Here is a 21,210-nt window from a genome sequence, read left to right on the forward strand (position 1 = left end):
CTTGTCTATCAGACTCTAAGCTGCATCTTGCCTGGAGCTGGAGTTTTAGCACTGTCTTGTCCAATGACAAAAATGTGTGTGTTCCCAAAATTCTGGGCTTATTTGTTATTTTACAATATGATTTCCATGTGAGCACATACCAGCCAAAATACTTAAAGATGAACACTGCTATATATGGTTGTAAACATAAGTTAAAATACCATGCCTGAGAGTAAGACAAAACAAAACAAAACAAAAAGCAAATAACACACTAGTGACTATAAAATGCATTGTTGGAAGTCCTGGATTGGAACTCTAGCCAGAATTACCAAACAGAAATTTGTGTGATGATGAAATATTCCTTATTTGTGCTTTCCAGTATGGTAGCCAGGAGTCATATGTGGCTATCAAGCACTTGAAATAGGATCCTTTTAACTGAAGAGTTTGTGATTTTTTTTTTTTTAATTTAAGGATGAGAACAGAAAGGACATTATTATTAAATAACCACATGTGACCAGTGACTATCATAGCAAATAGCATGGCTCTATTCTAGACTCTTCAAGAAAGTTTTATTATGGGGCACCTGGGTGGCTCAGTGGGTTAATCCTCTGCCTTCAGCTCGGGTCATGATCTCAGGGTTCTGGGATCGAGCCCCGCATAGGGCTCTCTGCTTAGCAAGGGGCCTGCTTCCTCCTATCTGCCTGTGTCTCTGCCTACTTGTGATCTCTCTCTGTCAAATAAATAAATAAAATCTTTAAAAAAAAACAAGCTTTATTGTGGTCTAAACTTTAATTTCTCAAAGAAGAAAAATGATAACTATAAAATGTTTATTCTTAAGACTGATGTTTCAAGCAACATTCTTTCTAATCATAAAGTGACAGAGGAAAAGAGGGTAAGATAGTGGAGACAATATGAATGTAATAGTATTGAACCAAGATAGATCCACCTTCATCATTTATGATCTTGGAAAATTACTTAATTGCTCTGACACTCAGCCCCCTCATGTATAAAGTTAAATAAGTGATCTAAGTAAAAGTTAAAAACAGTTTAAATTAAGTAAATTATGAAGAATCTGAAGACAAGAGAGGTTAATGAATTGCCTGGGGATGAACAGCTTTTAGTGGATGGAGGAGTCCGAACTCTTGTCTCCTGATTTTCCCCATGCAGTTTTCAGACACTAGGGGGCTCCACTTTGTTCAAGGCTGGACACAGGGAAAAGAAATACCACTACTTCTACTTTTGAATCATCTTTTATTCATAGTCATTCTGCATTCCCTGGAGAAATTGAAGCATTTCCTTGGTGATAGTTTTACTTAATTTTTCATCTGATTGATTTCTTAAAAATTTTTCTCTTCACTGGTAACTGCCATCACCACATGTGTTCTTTTTAATTATAGCTCCAAATAGAGACCTATTTAGCCTTTTCAATTCGAGACAGTGTTACAGTTTATCAAGTAAGAAAAGAAATTAAGAATTCATAGAAGACAAGAATTGTGAACAATAGGCTTGTGGTATAGAAAAATACAATTCTGTTTACTAAAATAGCCACATCAAACACATTTTAATTCAGTCATAATTGTATGCAAATAGTTTCACTGTGGGTAAAAAATGTGCAGTAGTTTTAATTTGCCCTGTGACTGTGCTGATTTCTTAGCTAAAATAATTTATACCTTTAAAAAAAACCCTTAACTTTGGTTTTTTATGTTACCTCTAACAAAGATACTTTCATTGGCTAAACATGAAATAAAGCACTAAAGAACCCATCAACACACCTATTGAATTTGAAAAACACTGAATTTCTCATCCTCAAATGACAGTGCCACAGTGGCTGAGTGTACTTCCTAAATGAGTGATGACTAATTATCCCACAGGGACCTGTTAAAGAGCTCCCTCCCCTCCACCATTTTGCTTTCCAAGACTCTTGGATAAATGATTTCATGCAAACTTTATTTCATATGAAGATATTTAAAAACTACTTGAATTTTTCCAATTTCAAGAAGCCTAAAAAATGGTGAAGCAAGAGAACAGGCTTTTATTTCTTTATGTTCTGTCTGTGAAAGTTACATTTTATATTGAATTGCAACAAGGATGGTATATGTAGCTTTTATGTACCAGAACAAACAACATTGCCTTGAACTGTTTTCACATCTATTCTACATAGATTTAAAGAAAAATATTTTTCTTTATTGTCAAATTAACCTGAAAACGGAAACATTTTAAAAGGCTGTATTATTATGGAATATTTAGGCTTTATGCTGATTTCTGTAACCATAATTCACTTGCATAGTTATTAAAGCATCATGATTTTATAATTTAATTTTTTTTATTTATTTGAAGTGTGGGGAAGCACAAGCAGGGGAAGGGACAGAGAAAACGGAGATAAACAGACTCCCCACTGAGTGAGAAGCTCCACTCAGGGATCAACCCCAGAACCCTGAGATCATGACCTAAACCGAATAAAGAGTTGGACACTCAACCTACTCAGCCACCAAGGTGCCCCAAAGCATCTTGATTTTAAGTGTCAGTGACTATATCTATGCTTATGCAGAACAAAAGCTGTGTCTAGACAATTTTTAGGACACTCTTAGCAAATGAAAATATGGGGGAAAAAAATGAACTGTTAAGGAAAATGGTTGGAGTGGACATTCCTGGCCCACCCCGATCCTAGCAGAGCACTTTTCCCGTTTGATCACCATTCCCCCACCCTCACATTTGCTGGTTTTCTCATCAGATGCCCCTGCACCTGTGATCCTCTTTCAAAGAGGGCCCTCAGGTTCTTAGAGCAGCTTTGCTCACATACACAGAAAACTGAATGGCTAAGGGGTGTTTATCCCAGAAGGGAGACCTTAGGAATGATGTACAGCCACCTTGCCTGGAGTCAAGACAAACTGACATAATTAAAACCCCGAAGATCCCTGAAGGATCAAGATTGCTTCAATTCCCACCCTTCCCTCTTTTCCCCCTTCCTTGTACTTCTTTCCTGACTCCCTTCCTTGTTTCTCCTGGGAGCACTCTCTAATCACTTGCTCATAACTCTTTGAAAACTTACATTTGCTTAGGTCCGGTGGCTTTCAAAGCATTTCATACACTTTATGTTATTAAGCTACCCACATGGGCAGGTAAGCGTTTGTATCCTTCTGTTAGAGGTGTGGAAACAAAGGCTCAGAGATGATGTGAGTCGCTCCAGTTCACACACATGCTGAGATGGGATTGCCCGCACAGTGTTCTGCTGAGGATGCTGCTGCCTCCAGAACCGGAAAATCATCACAGATTCCGCTGGTCTATGTGGACTTCCTTGCCTGTCAGCCAGACACAAGCAGTTTAGGTCGCTTTATGCGCCAAAATGGATCCACTCAGAAAATAAAATACGTTTTTTCTGCATGATAAAGTGCTGGTTTTCAAGGGTTTTACTTATTTGAAGAGGTCTGTTACAGAAACATTGTTTTGACTCTCTGCTTTTGAAGGGACTCAGAACCTTCTGCATCAGAGCTCTGAAGTGAAGAAAAAACAAGTTTTTTTGGAAACAATAATGGAAAATCCTTCCCAAAGAAGTGAGTCCATTTCCCTATGGAAACAGTAATTAGACTTATCAAAGAAATGATTTCATCCCCATACTTGAAGCTCAAAGTCTTTCTTGTTCTCTCCTCTTCTGGGAAACAATATTTAACATATGCTAACTCCTTTATATACTCCTGGATAATATTGGAATTGCAATCTATAGTAGCTGATCTATATAATCTTCATGAGCCATAAATTAGATTTTTATGCACAATTTCCTTGTCTTTCAGGAAACATATTGATTAGACATTTCTATAGCCTCTGACTGCCCAGTGTGTGATCTGAGCAATAGTTTCTAAGAAAGATATCTGGTTTCTTACAAAAGTTAAAAATTAGATACTTTCCTCTTTGTGGAGAGATGTACTGTTTCTTAATTGTTTATGTTTTCCTTTTAGTGTTCATGAGCAGACATTAATTCCTTATAGATGATCTATCTTCTAAATCACCCGTTTCACCCACGTTTCAATACATCTAAGATAATAAGAACAATTTTCTATAGCTCCCAATTTTAAGATGGCAAATGACCTGTTCTGCACCTCCAAGCCACAGCAGCTGCATAGACAGTCCACTGCCATCTCACTCCCATGTGGCCCTCCTGTTTCGGGTTTTACTTTAGTAGATTCACAGTGCAAGTGTTTTGAGCAGAGAGGGAAAGGAAACGGTGCCTCAGTTAAGTTCCAGCTTTGTTAGCCAGAAGTTTATACTTAAAATAGATAGATACAGGGATGCCTGGGTGGCTTAGTCGTTAAGATCTACCTTCTGCTCAGGTCATGATACCAGGGTCCTGGGATCAAGCCCTGCATGGGGCGCCTTGCTCAGCAAGGAGCCTGCTTCTTCCTCTGCCTGCCTCTTTCCCTGTTTTAACTCTCTCTCTCTCACAAATAAATAAATAAAATCTTTAAAAATAAAATAAAAGAAAAAGAAAATAGATAAATAGAAAGGTAGAGTATGAATTGGTAATAATAATAAAAACAAATCTCTCAACAAAGAAAAACCCAAAACCATATTGTTTCACTGGTGAATCTTACCAAATATTTAAAAATGAATGGACACCAGTCCTTCTAAAGTCTTCAAAAAATTGAGGAGAAGGAAATACTGCCTCTCATTCTGTGAGGCCAGCATTACCCTGATACTAAAATCAGATAAAGACATCAGAAGAAAGCCCTAGGCTGATAGCCATGTTTAATATCAAGCAAATACTAGCAAACTGAATCCACCAGCATGTTAAGAGTATTATACACCAGGATCAAGTGGGATTTATTCCAAGAATGAAAGGGTAATTCAACGTATGAAATCAATCAATGTAATACATCACATTAATAGAATGAAAGGAAAATAATAAAATGCATGGTTATCGCAATTGATGCATAAAAATCATTTGACAAAATCCAATACTGCTTCATGATTAAAAACAAAACAAAACACTCAAACCATGAATAGGTGCCAACTTTCTCAATGTAGTAAAGGGCATTCATGAAAAACCTACAACTAATAGTTTACGCAATGGTGAAAGATCAAGTATAAGACAAAGATGTTAATACTAGAGCTTCTAGACAGCAATTTCACAGGAAAAAGAAACAAATGACTTATAAATTAGAAATAAAGAAATAAAACTTATCTCCATTTGCAGATGACATGATCTTGCTATAGAAAATTCTAAGGAGTCCTAAAGAAATCTCCCAAAAAAGCTATTAGAACTAATAAACAAATTTAGCAAAGTTATAGAATACAAGATCAATGTATAAAATCAATTTTATTCCTATGTACTAGTAATGAATGAACAGTTTGAAAAATGAAGTTAGGAAAGACAATTTCATTTACAAGAACATAAAAAAATACTTAGGAGTAAATATGACCAAGGAAATGCTTGACTTATATAGTGAAAACTAGCAAGCATTGCTGATAAAAGTTAAAGAAGACCTAAATCAATGGAGAGAAAGCTCATATTCGTGTGCTGGAAGACTTAATATTGTTAAAATGGCATTAGTACACAAAGCAATGTGCATATTGAATGTACAGATTCTATTGAAATCACCATGGACATTTTTACATAAATGAACAAGCTGATTCTAAAATTCTGTGGGATTGCAGGGTACCTCAAATAGCCAAAGCAAGCTTGAAAAAATGAAACCAAATTAGACTACTAATGCTTCCTAATTTCAAAACTTACTACAAGGCACCATAATCAAAACAGTATGATATTGACAAGAGGATAGATGTATAGAGAGTTGGAGTAGAATTGAGAGTCTTGAAATAAACCTGTAAGTCTGTGATCAGTTGATTTTCCACAAAGATACTATACCATTCTATAGGAAAAGAATAGTCTCCTCAACAAGTATTTCTGGGATAACTGGTTATCCATATGCAGAAGAACTAATTGAACCCTGTCTCATGCCATATATAGAAACTGAGAGTGAATCAAAGGCCAAAATATAAGTGCTAAACTCTTAGTAGAAAACATAGGTGTAATTCTTTATGGAATTTGACAATGAATTCTTAGATAAGACTCCTTAGATAAGGATTAAAAGAAACATAGAGAAATTTTATAAAACTATCTTTCAAAATTAAAAAAAAATGCATCAAAGGATACTATCAAGAAGTGGCAAGACTCCCTACAAAATGGGAAAAAATATCTGCAAATCATGTATCTGATAAGGATCTAATAACATGAATATACAAGAACCCTCACAACTCAATAACAAAAAGGTAAACAACCCAATTGAAAAATGACCAATGGACTTGTTCTTTAGACATTTCTCTAAAGAAGATATAAAAATGGCCAAAAGCATATCAAAATATGCCAAAATTATGAGTCATTAAGGAAATGCAGATCAGAACCACAGTGAGATTTCACTTTAACAGCCACTGGAATGGCTATAATTACAACAACAATAACGACAACACCTGAAATAATGAGTGTTGCTGAATATGTAGAGAAACTGGAACATTCACGTATTGCTGGGAGAAATGTAAAATGATGCAGCCACTGTGGATAATAGTTTACTGATTATTGTATCGTCCACAAATTCCAGTCCTAACTATATGCTCAAAAGAACTGGTAATAGACATTTTAAAAACTTGTACAGGAATGTTCCCCCAATCACCAAAAAGCAGAAACAACACAAATGTCCATCAACTGTTAGAAGCTAGGCACAAAAGGTCACATACTGTGTGATGCCATTTATCCAAAATATCCAGAATAACTAAATCCATGGAGACAGAAAGAAAATTAGTGGTTTAGAGAGGTCAAAGGGAGAGGGTAATGGAGAGTGACTGCTTAATGGGTATGGGCTTTCCCTTTGGCATGATGACAATATTTTGGAACAGAGGTGATCGTTGCACAGCATTATGAATGTACAAATTTCTATTGAATAGTATACTGTAAAATGGTTAATTTTATGTTCTCTATTACCTTAAAAAAAAAAGAAGTATTTTCAAAATTCAAAAATAGCTCCCAAGAGTCTCACCTCCTTGGGCACGTCCTATGTACGATCCCTCCCCTTAGGCGATAGCAGAAACACCTATGATGTGAATATGATGAATATGATGAAATGCCACACCCACAATTAGGTTAAATTATATGGCAAAGGTAAGGAATTTTACAGATGTAATTAAAGTTTAATTTGTTGATTTTGAGTTAGTCCTAGAGGGGATTATCATGGGTGGGCCTGACCTAATTAGGTGAGCCATTCAAAAAAAGGAGTTGCTGAAGCAGATGCTCTCCTATGAGCTTGGAAGACGTATGCTACTATTTCAAAAGGAGGGGACCATGTGGTAAGGACCTGAGGATGGTCCCTCATCTAACACTAGTAAGAAGACGAGAACCTCGGTTTTATAGACTTAAAGAAATGAATTCTGCCAACCCCCTGTGGATTTGGAAGAGAATCCTGAACCTTAGAGCAGATAGCAGGCCTAGGCAATGCCTTGATTTCAGCCTAGTGAGGCCATGAGCAGAGGAACCAGCTAAGCTGTGCCTGGTGTCCTACCCATGTAACTGTGAGATAATGAATTTGTGTTGTTTTAAGCTGCTTAGTTTGTAGTAATTTGTCACACAGCAATAGAAAACTAAGATGGATAGAGAGAATTCACTGCAGTGAAGTTTTCTAATACATTCTTAACTCGGTGTAGAAAGCTCCAAAGCACTAGGAAAATCTACCAGAACTTGATTAAAACACACACACATACACACACACACACACACACCTCACCACCACAAATGTCCATAGTATTTACATCCAGATGCCAAGTGGAAAAAGAAACAGTGCCACCTGGGCTTTGCTACTGCTCTTACTACTCTAAATGTACTTATATGTGGCCCCTAGATCTTTCAAGGATAGGTCTTAAAAATTTTTCTTGTCTTCGTAGTTTTTGCATTCCAGGTCTTAAATATTAATATTTATATATTTTTTCAAAATAATATTTGCTGTTTGCCATTGAGGATGAGAATGGCTTTCTCTTGCATGCTGTTCCATAGTTGTCCTGTCACCATATTTGAGTGCTTATAACTCGAAGAAGTGGTAGAAGAGTCAGAATTTCTTCTCACATATTCTTTGAGTGTCAGGCACCTGTAGACATCTTGTTCTCAGCCTTGTTTTCCCCCCATCAAGAGATACCCTGATCTTCTTCTTCCATGGAAATAATACAGTTATTTTGGCTTATCATTTCTGTTTCAGGAGCCAGAAGATAAACTTCCCCCGAATTTCTTTCAGCTTGTTTTTTTTCCCTGGGTGACATCAAGAGGGCATTATCTCGCTCACTGTCAATTATTTTCTGACCGAGCTTTCTTTGTGCTCACAGCTCCTACTCCACCAAAGTGGAACAGACGCTAATGGCCATGTGCTCCACCCTCAGACAAGTGTCTGGCAGTGGCCACTAATAAAACCATCTGTTACCAGGGTGAGTCCATGGCCTGCCACTGCTATAATTTGGGGAGGCACAGACTTTCCAGGCTCCTCAGTTATTATAGGGCCAATGGGGCCCCTGAGGCCGATAGCAACTGTGTACATAATTACATGAAAGACTTTAATGGCTTTTCCATTCACACTGGGTGATCTTAGAGCAGGCTAATACTGTGGTTAGATAACTAAACTTGAAGGGTGAGCCAAGGACAACCAGGGCTGGCACACTTAAACTTAAGCATTAGACTCTGTTCCTTTTTTATACTTTTTCCTTTTGTTTTAAGTTAGGATTGTAAATAAATTATTGGATGCATTAACTCAACATAGGATGGATACTGAACAAGAGAGTGTGGACTAACAATCTGAGCCTTAGTGAAAAACGGAGGAGGATGGAATGAATATGTCATGGGGACTCATGATTTGTTATTTCACTTAATTATCATAACATGCGCCATGTGACAATAAGTCACAGTCTGAGTGAGGAAACTCAGAGAGGTTGACTGTGGTAGATAAGGTCACACAGTAATGGTAAGTGGCGGAACTGGGTTTGAATCCAGGCTTCTATGATGCCAAACTCTTGGTCCTTTTAAGACATTCCAGCGTGAGAAGTAGTACCAGCTTCCTAGGTTATCACTTTTTAAAAATGTGATCATTAAACTTGGAATATTTTCCCTTCCATTCTAGTCTACCATACTCAAGGGTCTGAGAGATAAAAGATAAGGAAATGGGTTCACCCAGTTTCTAAGGTCTGCATAGTTGTATCCCTGAGTAAGTCTTCCATTCTGAATCCCTGTTGCTCCCTCAGTGTGGTGGTCTGAGCTAGACAACCTAGAGTCTGTATTTTCTTTAAGCCTGAGCTAAAAGCTCTCCATCCACTCTGTTTTCTATCATCTGAGAGGGAGTCTGGCATCTCTAGCTCTTGAGAAGCCTCAGAGGTTAGTGGCCTTACTAGAGTAGAAGTTCCCAGTGGTCTAACCTGCACTCCCTTCTCCTCTCAGTTTTAGCTCTTGTTTAAAACTTTCCATTTCTTCTAACTTATTTCTCATCCCCACACTCCTGCTTCCCTGACCTGGCCACTTGCTCCTGGTGGCAGAGAATGGGAAGGTGGAGATGGGGGCCTTCCTCTCTAAGTCAAAGAAACTTTCCCCCTCACCTCAGCTCTTGCTATTATTCTTCTTGGTTCTACTATCAGCAGCAGCTTTTGTTGTGTGTGTGTGTGTGTGTGTGTGTGCGTGCGTGTGCTTTTAAAAATACCCCCAGTTATTCCTTGTTCCTCTCTCCACATCTTCTTCCATGTGATGTCTTTGATCTTGTTATTTTCTAAGACTACTCAGTGGTAAGGAGAGTAGCCAATAAAGACTATATAATTCTCATGACTGATTTTATTCCATCCCAATGAGATATTGCAGGGAAACAGACATGCCACTTTCCATATTTTGTAGATTAAAAGAAGATCTGGAAATTCGCGATTCACCCTGACAGTGGTTCCATGACCTCATAATGATAGAAGGAAACTCTTTTTGGTTTTCAACAGCTTGGTCAAGCAGTTTTGATGCTTCCTACAGCATGTTGTGTTTATTGAATGATATGTCTATCTTTCACTAGGCAGTGAGCACTCTGGACACAAAATTATTTTGAGAACATTTCTAAAATCAAATACCCGTGTACTCCCATCACTTTGCAGCTTGGCTCGTGCAAAAACCCAGCATGTGCTGTGATTTCTGTAGGCCTCAGTTTCTTTACCTGAAGGAAATGAGCCTTATGAAGTGATCTGTACCCTATGGAGAGAGTTTTCTATGGCAGTCTTCCTTAAGCTTTAAGAGGCACACAAACCACCTGGTGATCTTAGTAAAATGTAAATTCTGATTTATTCGGAGTAGTCTGTAGAGGGACCTGGGCATCTGCGTTTCTAACAAACTGCCTGGGGACTGCCTGGAGCTATCCACCCGTGGACCACACTTTGAATACAGAGTAGCTAAGGTTCTTTGTTATCTCCTGTGAAATGGGTTGTCGAAATCCCTCACCGCTCCAGTAGGAAGGTCTGTGTAATTTACAAAACCCTCTCTTACACATGACCTCATTTCATTCCTATTACAGCCTGTGGAGTAGGCAGGACATTTATTAATTTCAGTGTTTAATAAATCGGGAACCAAAGCATGCAGCGCTTCGGTGGCCTGGCCTGTCTGGTTAGTAACAGAGACAGTCATCAACTGGCTCTTCTGGCTCCTCATCTGGTATTCTCTCTGCGAGGTCACATTGGTATTCCACCCAATATAGAAATCTTGACCTTTATGATAAGACTACTGTACAAATTATCTCATTGCAAAACTGTGGTGGCTATCTCTTATGAAGTTGTAGGCCAGTATGAACCAACCACCATGCAGGAAAGAAAATCAAGAATAAAACCTTATTTGAGGGGCGAGTGGGTGGTTCAGTCAGTTAAGCCCCTGCCTTCAGCTCAGGTCATGAATCCAGGGTCCTGGGACTGAGTCTGGCATCAGGCTTCCTGCTTAGCAGGGAGCCTGATTCTCCCTTTGCCTGCTCCTCCTCCTCCTTGTGCACTCTCCTCTCTCTCTCTGACAAATAAAGAAATAAAATCTTAAAAACAAAACAAAACCTGTTTGAATTATGCAAGCTCATTTTCCTGGGGAAGGTCCACAGCTTTAGCCCTATTCTCAGAGAGGTCCGTGACCAACCAAAAAAGTCAGAGATTAATTAAAATGGACAAAGCAGGGGCTCCTGGGTGGCTCACTGGATTAAAGCCTCTGCCTTCGGCTCAGGTCATGATCTCAGGGTCCTGGGATCTTTGAGTCCCACATCGGGCTCTCTGCTCAGCAGGGAGGCTGCTTCCTCCTCTCTCTCTGCCTGCCTCTCTCCCTACTTGTGATCTTTCTCTGTCAAATAAATAAATAAAATCTTTAAAAAAAAAAAATAAAATGGACAAAACAAAAATTTAGAGCATTTTTTAAAGATGATGGAAACAAGTTTTGGGTGTCAAATAGCTGCATGTTCCTGATAAAACCTTGTCTTCTAATCTAAGGAATCTGGGTATTCGGTTTTGCCCAACTGGAGGGAGTGGCAGGTCCCCTGGGGAGCCTGCCTTTGACTGTGAGGGGACCTCTGCATTCTTCTCCTGGACACCTGCACTTTTCTCAGGTTCCCTACATCAGAGAATGTCCTTAGCAGTTCAGAGATTTTCTGGACCAGGTATCAGCAGACTCTTTCTGTGAAGGGCCCATTAGTGAATATTTTAGGCCAGATGGTTTCTGGTGCAAGTCCTCGACTGTACTGATTGTAGCCTGAAAGCAGCCAGAGATAATAAGCAAACAGATAGATGTGGTTGTGTTCGCATAAAATGTTATCTACAGAAACAGTGGCTCGCCAGATTTTACCAGAGGTCTGAAATATGCCAACTCCTTCTCTAGACGAATATTTATTTACCTAGATGCAGGGAGTGGTTGCCATGACTTTGTAAATCCTTGGGTCTTTTAATGGAAGGAGCGAAGTGCTCTACAGACAGAGAAAAGTACATCTTAGGCATTGAATATTAAAGTCAGGAGAGACATACTTCATTTTACAGATAGGAAAATATAAGTCCCAGAGAAGCTAATTGCTTGAAATAAGACAACTTACAGTTGAAAGCAGCTCAGAATTTTCAGCTCCTTTCTTTTGATTATCAAGCATCTTTGGCAGAAGAGGACAAAGAGAATAGAAAAATGATTAAAGTCATTTAAATAAAAAATGAATTACTATATAAACTTTCACAACTTTGCTTTAGTTTTCATTCCGATGCAAAATGTCAGAAATCATTAAATAATGAAAACCACTAGAGCGGCTAATGTTTTGTAAAACGTCTCTTGGGATGGGGTGGGGGGGTGTTGGAGGGGGGAACTATTGTAAGCACTGGCAGAGTTCCAGATTTTTTTCCCCAAAACAGGATGGGAAGTCAAAGGAGCCAGATTTCTTCTTTGGGGAAGGGAGTTTCTCTTAAAACTTTAAGCTGAAAACCTTAAATTTAAGTGGCCAATGATCTGTAGTGAAGACATTTCTGCAATACCTCCCGTATTTGTCAGATTTTCTCCTGTCTGTCTCATATACCACCGCACGTTTCATGTCTGTTTCTTAGTTTGAGCCACTGCAAGAATGTTTATTGTTAAAAACGGGGGTGCCTGGGTGGCTCAGTGGGTTCAGCCTCTGCCTTCGGCTCTGGTCCTGATCTCAGGGCCCTGGGATCCAGCCCTGCTTTGGGCCCTCTGCTGAGCAGGAAGCCTGCTTCCCCTTCTCTATCTGCCTGCCTCTCTGCCTACTTGTGATCTCTCTGTCAAACAAATAAATAAAAATCTTAAAAAGAAAAAAAAATGGACCTACCTGAAATCAAAACAACTTGCTGAGCTGGAAACAAAGCAATTGCTCTACCTAGTCATGTTGCAGAAGAGACAATTAAAAAAAACAAAAACAAAAACAAAACAAAAAACAAGAACAAAACACCCTCTATTGCATTCCTTTTATATGCCTAAGAAAAGGACAGAAAACATGCAACAAAGCTGATAAATTCCACGTTGACCTTTATAAAGGCATTTACTTTCCATGAAAAGTACTTGGGATTTTTAGAACCGTAACCTCTGGTAAAATGAGAATGAAGTTCCTTGTTATTCTGAAATGGTGCTATGTCTCCTTGGCTTGAGTGCCACTGGTTCTGTGAATATCTTCGTATTAGCTTATAGTGTTTTGTTTTGTTTTCCTTAGCTCTTATTTTAACATATCTGGCAACTTAGGTCACAGAAAGAAAAAATAAGTAAATAAAGGACAAGTTAAAAAACGGTCCCCGCGCCCTCACTCATCCAAGCTTGCAAAAGCTCACATTCTGTAATTTACAATCTTTACAAAGAAAAAAAAATTCATTTTGATGATGGGGAACTCCTTAAGAAAATCTGAGCAGATGCCTAATTCACATATTGGAGAGAGAAAAGTCAAGCATAAAAAAGACCTAGTCTGCCAAGGTTTAAATAGCAACTCGTGCCTCTACAGCAACAATTTTCCTTGAGAAAATCTACCATATGCTTTGTATGAAGTCCATCTGCAAATGTAATACCCAGATGCTTGTTCTCCCCTTCCAGAAAAGCTACATTCTGACTGCACATCTTCTCTGCTCTAGAGAATTGATAAAGGAAGAGCATGTCTTCCTCTTTCTTCTTTTTTTCTTTTTATTGATTTTTTTCATTTTTAAAGTAATGAAAAAAAAACTAGAAAATGTGTAAACTTCAAAAAAAAATGGCAAAAAAGAAGCAACAATCATTCCAAATTTCATAACCAAAAGATAACTGTTTGTTTTATACACGTATGATAATAATTCCTTTTCCCTTTGTAACTTGATCAATCTTTCCATTCTTTTTCAAAATTATTTATTTTAATGGTACCATGCTAAGAATAGGCATTTTGTGTTTTATCCTTATTAACCTCATTCTTATTGAAAATTAACCATATAAGAATAAAGTCACAAATTAGAGTATTAAAGAATTCTGAATGAAATATGAATCTTTCCCTGTGTTTTCTTCCTGAGAAGCCAATGCAGTTAGTGGTATAGTAGGTGTCCTCCTTAAATCAGTCTGTGTATCCACAGGCATAAATACTGGGTGCGTATATTTGTGTGTATATCTGGACACAAAAGGTATCAGAATACATGCTCTTCTCTACTTCTTGATCTTTTTACTTATTAATCTTTACTGGAGATCTTTTTGATGTAGATCTATCACAGCCTCGTATCAGCTTCAAAATGTTTCATTTTAGGATCTGACTGTACTTAATCAATTTCCTGTTGAGAAACTTTGAGTCCCTTTAACCTATCCTCTTGCCATATTCTGACAACACTGACAAATTAAAAGAAGTCAAGAAGTCATATACATGAAGGTCATAGAATATTCATCAATTCAAAAATCTGTTACAATATGTGATAAATGCAATAAAAATACAATAATCCTTCTAAATAAGCATTTTGGATCTTTATCATTTAATTTAATTTCTTGTTTTGCCTTATTCATTTTTTTTAAAAATATAAACATGCAAATCCAGAATTTTTGGAAGTTGTTTTCTTACCATGTAAATGGGTGATGTCTACCTTTATTTTTTTTATTTTTCAGGGAGATTTATTTGCAGTAATGTAGTTAAAAGGCATCTCTCTTTTTTTTTTTAAATTAATTTATATATTTAACAAATGAACACCTGTTCCATAGTTTGAAAGTCAAGCAGTGATTTAAGATTTCAAGCAACAGTGTTGCCTGGGTGGCTCAGTCAGTTGGATATCTGTCTTCAGCTCAGATCATGATCCTACCGTTCTGGGATTAGGCTTGCATTGGGCTCCCTGCTCAGTGGGGAACCTGCTTCTCCTTCTCCCTCTGCCTGCCATTCTCTCTGTGTGTGCTCTCTTGCGATCTCAGTTAAATAAATAAATAAAACCTTAAAAAAAAGAAGAAAAGTATTTTGAGGAACAACAAGACCAACATTCTGCCCAGATTCTCCCCATCCCCACATCCTGCTCAACAGAATCTACCACTTTCAATTCTTCTACATCATTCTTCTGGATTTTACTTTTCCTACTACTAATATCAAGAGTTTATTGCTCTTGGTTGACTTTTCATTTTAAGCAGTGTGTCTTGAATTTCTAAATTGGAATGTGTGTGGTACACACACCTTCCCCCCTACTCTAAAGATAATTATATTATGGATTTAATTAAATCAGTATTTTGTGTTTTCTATGTTATGCCTATGCACATCCTGTTCATGATGAACCCAAGTAATGGACTATAATTACTTTTACTCTATTGTAAAATTTTCTTTTATTTTTCTAGGAGTTAAATATAGTTTTATTTATTTTTTTCCTTTGTTTAGGATATTAGGAATCTTCTTTTTTTTTTCCCTATCTTCAGTAACACATGGGCTAGTCTGTCAGATACTCTATCTCATCCATTTTTTAAAAAATGTCTTGTTCTTGATACCCTCAGACTTCCTGCCCTAATTTAGACCAGCAGTGCTCTAGGCCCCCTATTTGATCAAAACATCCCATTGGTCATCACCTTGGAAATTTCCAAAGTTCTAGCAGGTGTGTTGCATCACTGATTCCAGTTTCTGGATTCTGTGTTTCCTCTAGTGTGATTACTGACTCCTTAGAATGAAGTGCCTCCTGTAGTGGAAAGAGTAGAGAAGCGTTATTCATTGGAAAATTTAGTGTCTCAAAAATATTTTTATTCTGGCCTCATGCTTACAGGATTTGCTTTCATGAGGATCTTGTTTCCTCTTTTTAATTTATTTTACTTGATCCCTATGTATCTTGACATGTGTCTTTCCACATAGGTAGTTTTTATTTATTTATTTTTTTTTTACTAATTTGTTGTCCTTAATTTTATTTGTGGATCTCCCGTTAGGCAGATATCACTGTGTGGAGATCAGTTCTCTAATTTTGTTATCATATCTCTCCTTCTTTCCATTTAATTGTCTTTTTATTTCTACTCTTTGGAAGATATCCTTAACTTTACCTTCTAATGCTTCTGTTGAATATTTGATTATTCCTATCATGGTTTTAATTTCCTAGAGCTCTTCTTATCTGATTGCTCCTTTTCATGGAACCCTCTTTTTGTTTTTTTTGTTCTTTTACGGATACAATATTAACTCCTATTTTCTCTGAGCTTATTAACTACTGCTCTTTTAAAAAAAGATATCTCTTCTTCCACTGGTATTGTCTCTCTTTCTTTGAATTATATCCTTAGTTATCTTGGTCTCTGCTTTTCATGATGGAGGTTTTCTCCAAATATGTGATCTTTCTGTTCATTCATATTTAAAAATGAGGTGTTAAAAAGTTGATGGCATGGTTTGTGGGCTGGTAACCTTCCCTGTAGGGTGATTGGCTCGCTTTTTCTTGGCAGCTTCCAAAATGTCAGCTGCTGAATGTCACTTTCCTGGGATCTTTCTGTGTCTCCGATGAAGGAGCTTCTAATGTTCTGCAGGACAGAATGTGAGTGGTTGGTGTTGTGCTGGATATTAGTGTCTGGATAATGAGCAGAGGCAGAAAGGGCTTGGGGACAGATGAGGAAATGGTAGCTATTCCCATGAAGTTTTCATTTTTACTAAATACTTCTGTTTTCATTTCAGTTTCTCCCAGCCACCCTTTTCTATACCCATTTAGTGAGTCTTCGAAGTCTCCTTTCTTACACAAAAGGTTGAGGAGGAATTCACCTACGCCTTTGGACATACCTCACTCTTCCAATTCCTGAGCCTTTCAAGGGTTCTGGAAGTTCAACAAGCTGATCTCTCATCAGTATCTCCTCTGGATACTGAAATTTTACCTTCACTGCTTTGCTAGATCATGTATTTTTCCTCCATTTTCTATCTTCCAAAATGAGTTGATATCACTTATGTATTATCATTTCCTGTCTTATTTCTTTGCCTTTATGAATTAATGCTTTTCTTAGGCCCTGCAGTCATTTAAGTTCATTTCAGGCAAGAATGAAGATAAACACATGTGTTCAATCCACTATGTTTTATTATTAGGTTTAAATAAATGTAAATTTTTCTTTTTCTTTCATTCTTCTTTTATTTCTGGTAGCATAATTCCTAAAATAACATAATGAACTACTTCATATGGGCTTAGGAAAATATATTTGGAGATTTAGCTTGGGAATTTGTTTCTGGTTTAAAAGATAAGCTTCATTTATACAAAAAATAATTTCATTTCATTCATTAGCATATGTCCACAGACATGGCAAAGCTTAATGCTGAAAAAATTACTTAGATACATCTTGGTTTTATGAGTTACCAAATAGAAAAGTATAAATGGCCTTATTATTCTGTCAGTACTGATGCTGTACTGTTTCAGATCATAGTTTTTGCACAATGGGAGGTATTCGAAAGTTGTTTTTCTCACTGATGGCCCTGCATAGATTGATTCAGAGATAATGTACTGGTGAAGACAGGATATGTGGTTTCAGGGCAGTGGGAATGAGAGCAAAATTTCTGATTAAAGCCTTTTGAATAATTCTTGCTGGAGGCTCTATATCCCATTTGCTGTGAATTGTGTATGTTCAAAATCTGAAATATGTCAAAGCAAACAATGAAGATTAAAAAACCCTGACTTCCCTAGAGAAGGACAGTACTCTCAAACCATTCTTGGCTTTCTTAGACTGAGATTGTCAAAAACATTTCTGGGCAGGCCACGGAGGGGCCCACTGTACTTGTGTCGCAGTGCCCTGTCCTTCCTGGCACAGCCAGGAGGACCACCCTTGGCATTCGGGGGAGTTTTAAAGTTCTCTTGTCAAGAACTCTGGAAAAGGAGAGTCAAAAAGAGTGAAGTTTGAGTCCCATTTCGATCATGTATATTTATAAGTTTGGGCAGATTATGAATCTTTGCCCAACTCTTCAAGTTCTAGAATAATAAAGGCATCAATAGCCACAAGGATTTTATGAAGGTGAAATGAAATCACACGTAAAAATATCCTAAAGTACCAGCCCTTAGGACAGACTGCATACTCCACAGTTCGTGCTTTCCTTCATCTCTTCCTCACGTCAAGGTTAAGCCTCCATGGAGATGAGGTATTATTCACTTTGATTTATGTGAGTGGATGTTAGGCTGGGGGACTGTCCACATTTAATAGACTGTCAAAGAGGGACGCCTGGGTGGCTCAGTTGGTTAAGCAGCTGCCTTCGGCTCAGGTCATGATCCCAGGGTCCTGGGATCTAGTCCCACATCGGGCTCCTTGCTCGGCAGAGAGCCTGCTTCTCCCTCTGCCTCTGCCTGCCTCTCTGTCTGCCTGTGCTCGCTCGCTCTCTCTCCCTCTGTCTCTGACAAATAAATAAAATCTTTAAAAAAAAAAAAAATAGACTGTCAAAGAGGTTTCTGTGCCCTTCAGTAGGCCATGACTATCCTGAAACTCAACGTGTGTCATGTTTGTCGTTAAATCGCCAGCAAAGTGCCAAAAAGTAAGGACATATACTCACTAGGTGCTGTTGAATTGAACTTGTTGTTATAATCCTGATTCAAGGGAGAGACTGTGTCACCAAGTGGTTAAATATGGGGCTCAAGTGTGACCCTACACCAGGAATCACATGCTAGCTGCCTTTTCAACTCATTCAGTGATTTGGGCAAGGTATTAAATTGCTCGGACCCTCATTTTCCACAACCCTGCTCTCCTGGCTTGGGGAGGGCCAGTGGTGGTGTTACAAAGGTTGCCCGTGGCACCCCCCCCCCCCCACCAGCACGTGCACCACTTCCTGGGCAGAGTAGGGTGAGGTGTATGAGGTACTTGCCTCCATCACAGAATTTCAGGGATTGCCAAAGAACTCAGTAATCGAGATAAATAATATCACAGTGCAAATTTTTTCAAAATTAAAATGCAAAATAATCCATGATGAACAAAATCTGAAAGTTTATTTTTTTTTTAATTTTTTATTTGTTCATTTGACTGAGAGACACAGCGAAAGAGGGAACACAAGCAGTGGAGTAGAAGAGGGAGAAGCAGGCTTCCCGCTGTGGGGAAGCGGGGAGCCGGATGAGGGGCTCGATTCCAGGATTCTGGGATCATGATCTGAGCCGGAGGCAGACACCCAACTGACTGAGCCACACCTTTTTTTTTTTTTTGGAAGTTTTAAATAAAAATGCAAATCAGTAACAGTGCCAAGTGGAGTCATATTGGGGCCTAAGGCAAGTGGAGAAATGAGGAAGCCTGCTTACATCTTTATTTAAAAGTTTTATGTTTTCTTTATGATGGCTTTTTTGGGCATTAATTTTGACTTCTCTTAAAAAATGTGTTCAAATACCTTCTTTATTGGTTACTGAGATGTCTGAGGCCCTCTTTAATTTGTGCATGAGGTGAGAACTCTTTCTCTACTACCCTGGTCCATTTCCTGGTTCTTCCTCTATCTCTATACATATATACGTGTATGCACATTCACACAATACTTACAAGTAGACTATTTGAAACTTCCTTATAGCTTCCATTTATCTGAAATCTGTATCATAAATAACTATCGTAAAGCCACATAGAAGAGAGATGCCACCACCTCAGAAACTCCAGGTGCCAACAAAATGGCTGACATAATCATGCTGGCATTTTGAAACATTAATACCAACAGATAGATCTTTAGGTGAGTAAATAAGTAGCCCACACTGTGAGTTGGCTGAGAAGGCACATTTATGTTTTTAAGAATACCCATCCTATGGCTTCTTATAATTTCCTTTTAAACATGTGGATTTTGAAGCCATAATTCTTTTTCTCTATAGGCTGATTTTTAAAGTTTTATTCTTGGCAGAATTTGTTCCCAGTAACTCAGTTCTAATACCCATGGTGCACTAAATGACAAAGTTCTTACAGGAGACTGATAAGCACATGTATGAGAGAACCCAACTGTCCGCCGAATTAGTCTGGCAATTCTGATAATGCCGCACTGTGGTATATGAAGTCTGATAGAAAAAGAGGAATAGGCAGAAAAAAAAATCAATGCCATAACTTTCTTTCTGGAAGACTTGCTTACATGCTATATTTTTAATCTTGTCATAGGAAGTGGGTGTTGATCAAGATATTTTAGGGAAAGCTTAACTTTCTGCAGCTATATTGTAAGCTTATGAATTTTTTTTATTCAAATAAATAGTAAGGGAAGAGATCGGCTAGCTTTTTCCAGTGCTGCTATTTTATTTTATTTTATCCTATTTTATTTTTTTATTTTACTGGTGTTGGTGAATAGCATCATTTAGCTGGTACCTTTGTGTTTCTGTAATGGCTCCCCTTTTACATTCAGAAAAGCCAGGTGAGAAGCCTGACAACGTGTGAGCAAGGATGGAGAAATGGCTGGTTCAGTTTTAGCTGGACTTTCCAAAAGCTCAAGGCTTACACATCTGTTGTGGGAGCATCTGAGGTATTTGAGGACGATTTTTTTTTCTATTTGTGCTTTAGATAGTCTACACACAGTACTCTCTGAAAAGCTTTCTGCCAAATGACGGTGACGTGTAGCAACATCTATGTGTCTTCCTTGGAAAAGGTGCTCTTTCCTTCCCCCTACCTGGAAGATTTTCAGAGAAAGTCTCTTCTCAGGTTTTTCTCTGCTATTCTCATGGAATGTCTGACACTATGAAGGAGCTTAACTTTGAAAAAAAAAAAAAAAAAAAAAAAAAAAAAAAAGGAGCTTAACTTTGAATGTCTCTTAATGGATGCCTTGATCACATGAAACTGTACCCATGCAACTTTGTCTGTGCTAATGCGTTGTTCACTACCTATCCAGGTCTTTCATTTGTCAGCTTATATCAGATATCCACGTATATATAACCAGAATTTCACAATGCATGTGCATTCCTAAATATAATTATCAAAGGACTATGGTATTCTCCTCCTATGACGAGCCAAATATTGAGCCAAAGATCAGAAAGAATAGTGAGAGTTACTATAACTAATAGTTACTAATCATTTAAGTCAGGTGGAGCAGAGGGGTGAAGATCAGGGCTGAGTAGTACACGTGGTTGAGGCACAGATATTTTAACTAAGTCATGTTTCTCTAAGTCTAAATGCAATTACAATTGCATAATGAATTTTCAGGTAGGTAAGCTTAATTATCCAGGATATGAAGTTACCAAGGAAATCAAGTTCCTGTTCTGCCTTCCCTCTCACCTTATGTTTAAATATACTATAACCTGAATTTTTTCACTGCTATCCAAAGAGTAATGGTGGGAAACCCACTTTTATCAAATAGTTTAGTAATAGACTGTGTTTTCTAAAATGTCATCTAACTGAATTCTCTG

At 37.9% G+C, this 21,210-nt stretch overlaps 1 protein-coding gene across 1 annotated transcript in view; it reads left to right on the plus strand.

Moving 5' to 3' along the window:
• ZNF385D (zinc finger protein 385D) overlaps window positions 1–21,210 on the plus strand; it is a 936,273-nt gene that overhangs the window by 587,999 nt on the left and 327,064 nt on the right. The gene's annotated exons all lie outside the window — the stretch shown is intronic.

This window comes from Mustela lutreola, chromosome 2 (assembly GCF_030435805.1).
Source record: "Mustela lutreola isolate mMusLut2 chromosome 2, mMusLut2.pri, whole genome shotgun sequence".
NCBI classification, from domain to species: domain Eukaryota; kingdom Metazoa; phylum Chordata; class Mammalia; order Carnivora; family Mustelidae; genus Mustela; species Mustela lutreola.